This window comes from Pristiophorus japonicus, chromosome 12 (genome assembly GCF_044704955.1).
Source record: "Pristiophorus japonicus isolate sPriJap1 chromosome 12, sPriJap1.hap1, whole genome shotgun sequence".
NCBI classification, from domain to species: domain Eukaryota; kingdom Metazoa; phylum Chordata; class Chondrichthyes; family Pristiophoridae; genus Pristiophorus; species Pristiophorus japonicus.
Genome location: NC_091988.1, coordinates 18,717,690 through 18,724,167, shown reverse-complemented (window position 1 = coordinate 18,724,167; position 6,478 = coordinate 18,717,690). Strand labels below are relative to the sequence as shown.

Here is a 6,478-nt window from a genome sequence, read left to right as displayed (position 1 = left end):
TAAGAGATGCCGGGCTGAGCCTCCCTCGGCTGCTGGCTTTTTCCCTTCCCCTCAGGCGAAGACGACAAATCGGGCTGGCCGCCGCTCCAAGCGGCGGGACGGCAGGGTCAATCCCAGAGTGCAGCGCACGGTGGGGGGGCGCGCACGCAGAGGCACGCGCGCGCGCACGCACGCCGGTTGGGGTTGGGCGGTATGGCCACCTGCGATTGGCTGCTGTCCCAGCCGGCGGCGCTGTAAAGGCTGAAGGGGGTGGCCGCTTCCCGTCATTCGACGCGGTAGAATGGCTGCAGCAGCGGGTCAGTACTGGCGCTCTGCCGCTTATTGTTTGAGATACACAGACAGAGCGAGGAACAATGGCCGGCGCCGGCAACGGCAACGCTGCGCCCTTATAAAATCTCGGGCTGGTGGCAAAGTGCAGTCCCCCCCCACAATGTTGGTGTTCCTGGGCCGTGTTAGGGAGGGGGTGGTTTAGGGTTAGCGGGGGGGAGGCGGTGAGGGGATTTTGATAGGCCCCGTGCCTGGGGAACTGGCTTGTGCTTCCTAGCAACTTCTGCCTTTTATACTCTTCATTTTTTGAGGGAAGTCGCGTTTATATTTTTGCTTCCCCCTCCCTTCGAGCTTTCGTCGTTGTTGTAATGCTCCTAAACAATTGGGTTTTTTAAAAGTCTGACCATTCATTTAATTCTTGAAGAGAAATTTCTTGCTGGATCGCAATAGCGTTTACACTGTTTTGTTCTGCCTTTTGAGATGGGGAGATATATTTGAAAGGGTATTTGGGTGCCGAAATGAATAAGGACAAAGGCTTTGAGTATTGTGATTGATTTAATGAGTTGTGTTTTACTACCTCCATGAGGCAAATTGAGTACTTTAAATGGAATGGTAGCCCTTCCCCCCCCACTCCTGATTGTCTTAGTTCTTGCACTCACTCCACAGCTTTAACTGTTTTTAGGTTTGAAGTTAAACATTTTCAGGACTGCATTGAAACTTAATTATACGCACATTGGATACTTTTCAAGGCCATTGAGTAATTTTGAAAGGATCAAGCTGATATTTTCATTTGTATGAAATTTGGGCAGCTGGTTGTAGCTTTATAGAAGTCTGGATGATTAGCTCAGGGGAGATGCACTTTAATTTGGGAAGAGGTGGCTGAATTCAGGATGTCTACTGGACCTCCAATATCTGAGTTGGTTAGATGGGAGATGAGCATTTTCACTAGTTTTTAAAAAAAAAAATCTTTTAAAACAAAACAAGTTAGTTGACCATATTTATTAAATGCCTTTTATCAGTTATATTAGATAAGGGCAATTTTGAGTGCTTGTAATTTGTTGGAGGACTTGTCTGCAACTCTAGTGCTTTCTATCTGCTGTAATGAATAATTGGCTAACTAGTGGGAATTTCAACACTGAAGTAAGCTGTTTGACTCAAACAGTTTGTGTTAGTTTATATCTCATCTGTCTCTATCTCCTTCAACCACCAACTAATCTTATATGTTGAGATAGGCTCTACTCCAGTTGCTAATTCCAGTACTGCATTCCATAGCTTTCACAACTTTGTTTAAAACAAAGTTTGTGTCTGAAATTTCACACTTTTATCTGTCTCCATTCTAGACCCCCCTCCACTACTGTAAATTGTCTATTTATCTATGCAGTCCCATCCCTTCATAATTCTGAACACTTCAATTAAATCACCCCATGTAATAATCTGTCTAATTTTTTAAAAGTTTTCAGTTGTATTTCATATGGTACCTGGTTTTTGCCTTTGCATACATCCTGTAGAAAGTGCAGATGTGAGATATCAATTCAGTGCCTAATTGATGAATTTTGTCTATGATTTTGAGTATCAATTGAAAGATAAATAGCATTGTACCAATACCTGAATTCTGGTTGTGATGCCTTTGGCACAGTTCATAGGATTATATAGGATTACATGGGATATAAGACACAAATAGGCCATTTGGCCCAACCAGTCCATGTTGGTGTTTATGCTCCACTTGAGTCTCTTTCTTTCCTCATCTAAATCATAATCCCCTCTTCCATTCTCCAATATGCTTATCTAGCTGCTCCTTAAATGCATCTATACTGTTTGCCTCAACTATTCTGTGGTAGTGAGTTCCACATTCTCACCACTCTGGGTAAAGTTTCTTAGTTACCAACAAATCAAATAGGGAATTATCATATATTGATGGCCTCCTACTTGTGCTCTTCCCCACAAGTAGAAACACTCTCTCTGTATCTACTCCATCAAAACCTGTAGTTTTAAAAGACCTCTCTTGGGTCACCCCTTGGCCTTTTTCAAGAGAAAAGAGACCCAGCCTGTTCATCCTTCCCTGATATATATATATACCCTTGTGTTTCTGGTATTCTTCTCTGCACTCTCTCTCTCCAGTGCTTCTATATATCCTTTTTTATAATATGGTGACCAGAACTGAACACAATACTCTATGGTATTACCAAGGTTTGAAACAGGTTTAGCATAATTTCCCTACTTTTCAATTCTATACCTCTAGAAATAAACCTTAGTGCTTGGTTTGCTTTTTTTAATGGCCTTGCTAACTTGTCCCAACTTTGTGTATTTGTACTCTGAGATCGCTTTGTTCCTCTACTCTATCTCGACTCTCCAAGTAATGTGACCCCTCCTTCCTACCAAAATGTAATTCCTCACATTTATCTGTGTTGAACTTACTCCATTTGCCAATTATATGCCCATTCTGCAAGTTTCTTAATGTCCTCCTGTACTTGCAGTCCTCCTCAGTATTGACTCTCCTCCTCCAATTTGGTGTGATCTGCAGATTTAGAAATTGTGTTTTTGATTTCAGTCTAAATCATTAATATAAATTGTGAGCAATAATGATCCCAGAATTGATCCTTGTGGAACACTGCTACCTATCTTCTACTGTGAATAGCTACCTTTTACCCCTACAACTCTACTTGCTATCCATTCTGCTACTTGTCCCTTGACTCTGCATTCTCTGACCTTGTTTATCAGTCTATTATGGAGTACCTTATCGAAGGCCTTTTGAAAATCTCTCTAAATTACATCTACTACATTACCATTGTCTACTCTGTTACCGCTTCAAAAAATTCAATGAGGCAGGTCAAGCAACTTTCCCTTTTTGAATCCATGCTGACAATTCATTACTATATTTTTGGTTTCTAGATGTTTTATTTTCTCTTGGGATTCCATTATTTTTCATACCACTGATATTAAGCTGACTGGTCTAATTCCCTGAACATGTCTATCCCCCTTTAAATATAGATATTATGTTAGCTATCTGCCAGTCCTCTGGCACTACACCTTTTTTCTAATTAATTAAGTGCAGTAATGCCTCTGCTATCTCCCCTTGATTCTTTTTAAAATGCATGGGTACAATCCAGGGGTTTTATCCTTAATATATATAAAAATAAACTGAAGTGTACTAATCTCATTTCCACCTGTTCTATCTTTCTGGTAAATACTGAAACAAACTAATTATTTCTGCCATCTCTCCTGTAGTTACCTGTGGTATTATCTGGTCTATCCCTTAATGGCCCCATGCCAACCTTTTTTATTCATGTGCCTGTAAAATATTTTACTACTCTATTATTTAATTTCATGGTTCCTCTTTGCCTACCTAATTGTTTTTGACTTCACTCCTAATCTTTTTGTATTCTCCCTTATCATGCACTTCCCTGCTATCTATGTACACCTGTGAGCCCATCTTTTTTGGTGTGAAGGTCATCCTTATGAGGGACTGCCGAATAGTAATAGTAATGTATACCTCCTTTTCTTGTCTTCAATTGTTCCCTTATATCTTTATTCATCCATGGAGTCTCATTATTTAGTTTTAGTGGAATATATTTTTCCTGAACACTGTTTTAATTGTTTCCCATTACTGTTCTATATTTTTTGCCAATATTGTTGTCCATTTTATTTTCCCAAGTTCTATTCTCAGCCCCTCAAATCAGCTTTACTCCAATCTGATGTCCTGGTTTTCGTCATACTTGTATCCTTCTCAATTATTGTCTTTCAGACTATTATATTGTCACTATTATTGCCTAGATGTTCCCTTACTTTTACTTCTCATCTGTCCTGGTTCATCCCCATTACTAGATACAATAGTGAATCCTCCCTTGGGGTTTTTGCATATTGGGAAGAAAGGAGTCCTGTATACATTGTATGAACTCCATTCCCTTATACCCTTTACCTATCTCCTGTCCATATTGGGATAGTTGAAACACTTGATTATTACTCATTTCCTTAATTTGTCTGCATATTTCTTCCTCCACCTCCCTCCACTATTGTGGTCTGCAGACTACCCCCTATTAGTACAATTGATCCTTTTATTATCTTTTATCTCTCTCCATATGAATTCTATATTTGTCTTGAAAGCTACATCACTTTTTTTTCCCCGCCATTATGGTTATCTCAAAGTACAGCTACTCCACCTTCCCTTTTTCCCCTCATTTCTAAATGTTATACTGTACCTTGTAATGTTTAATTCCCAGTCCTGATTTTTCTGTAGTCATGTCTTTGTAATCCCTACTATGTCTGGTTTCTCAATGCATAATTGCATCCAGCTCCCCTGTTTTATTACGGACACTTGCATAGACAGTTTAACTCATTTTTTCAATAGGATCTCCTCTCATTTTGTGTAATATTTTTAGACTCCTGTTCTATAGCTTTATTTATTCCATTGCCATCAATTTCCTCCTTTTGCTTTTTTCCTATTTTGTTTATATTTAGGCTGGTTATGTTCCTTGTAGATCCCTCCACCCATCTAATAGGGAACCTTTGCCACCTCCCTATTTACCCTTTCTGCCAGGACTATATGGAGGTGAAAAGGGTGCAGGAAGTTTTCTCCTCATAATTGACAGCAAAGTTCCAATGCAGGTCAAGTGCAAAATGTGGTGTTTATAGCTTGAAACCACTAAATATGCAACAGAAGAGCCTCATTTAGTTCATGCAAGATCCAGGTCCAAATTGTGAGGTGGATTTTTTACAGTGAGGGGCTTGTGGGCAGAAAGAGGACTTGTCCATTTCTGAGCACCCAGTGGGGGTGTTGACCTGCTTGGCATATCTGTGCCAAAACCCCTCTCGTAAGCAGTTGGTAATCAGCAAGCTGGTATTGAGCATTGGACTTGTGTCCAGAGTATCATAAAATTGCATAGAATACAGTGCAGAAAACAGGCCATTCAGCCCAACCAGTCCATGCTGGTGTTTATGCTCCAATCGAGTTTCCTCCCTATCTAACACTAACAGCATAAACCCTCTTTTCCCTTCTCCCATATCTAGCCTCCCTTAAATGCATCTTTACTATTCTCCCTCAACCACTTGCTGTAGTTGCAAGTTCCACTTTCTGGTGAAGTCTCTTCTGAATTCCCTATTTGATTTCTTAGTGACTATCTTGTATTGATGGCCTCTCATGTTGCTCTTCCCTCACAAGCAGAAACACTGTCCACTCAACCTTTCATTCAGACCACTTGGGTCACCCCTCTCTGAGAAGAGACCCAGCCTGTTCATCCTTTCCTATGAGTATATTTCTGGTCCTTCCAAATCTTTTTTTTTTTGCGCCCTCTAGTGCCTCTATCCTTATAATATGGTGCCTATACAAGATGTGGTAGAAAAAGTTTTTTGGGGGTCTGGCTACTGTCTTAAGACATCATTAAAGCAGTTATTTTCCATCTGTGTTCCTTCAGTGAGTGCTGGCCTTTTGGGGGGCTGGGGTGAAGCTTGAACCATACCCAGTTGTAGTCCAGTCCCGTCTCCATATGCATTGGATATTTGATACACTGTAACCTGGCTTGAGTATGTCATCTATGTAGACAGGTGCACTGAAGTTAAAAGAAAGCAAGAACTTGCATTTATGTAGCACCTTTCATGATTTTGGGTTGTCTGTGATTTACAGCCAATAGATGAGCATCCTTGCCTCTCGTGTGGCCGAGACTGCTTAACCAAGTACAATAACCAGTACTGTGATCGTCTCTCTGAATGACCTGCTACCACACTGACCACAAGTATGCTTTAGGCTTAATGTAATTGACTTAAAATAGCATTGCAAAATTAATTGGATTGCTAAGAAGACTTTTGTCTAAAGAGACCAGGAGATCTAGTAAAATCCCATTACTCTTAGACTTGAGCACAAAAATCTAGGCTGAGACTTCAGTGCAGACAGCCTCTGTTTAATGTCTCCTCTGAAAGTCGGCATCTCTGACAGCACATTCAGTCCGATTTAAGAGCCCTTGTGTCCTATTTTGATAGTGAGCAGAAATGAACAAGTCTTTGGGATAACATTAACAATATCATAATGGTGTAATTGGGGATGGATGTATTTGTACACTTTAAAAAAAAAAAAAAAAAATTGGAATCCTAACTTGGATTTGGAAGCACTTGAAAGGGTGGTTGTGTTGGGAGCACTGGGAAGTGAATTGTTGTGGTATAGGAGCATGGTGCCAAGAGTTCTGGGACATTAATGGGTGTGGGAGCACATGTAAGTGGGTGA

The 6,478-nt window shown here is 40.5% G+C and overlaps 1 protein-coding gene across 1 annotated transcript in view; it reads left to right on the top strand.

The window, feature by feature from the left end:
- Positions 1–282: 282 nt before the first annotated feature.
- Positions 283–6,478, top strand: part of kbtbd8 (kelch repeat and BTB (POZ) domain containing 8) — a 32,901-nt gene continuing 26,705 nt past the window's right edge. Inside the window, exon 1 of the mRNA XM_070895199.1 lies at positions 283–296. The gene's annotated coding sequence lies outside the window, so the exon portion shown is untranslated. The remainder of the gene's footprint in view (positions 297–6,478) is intronic.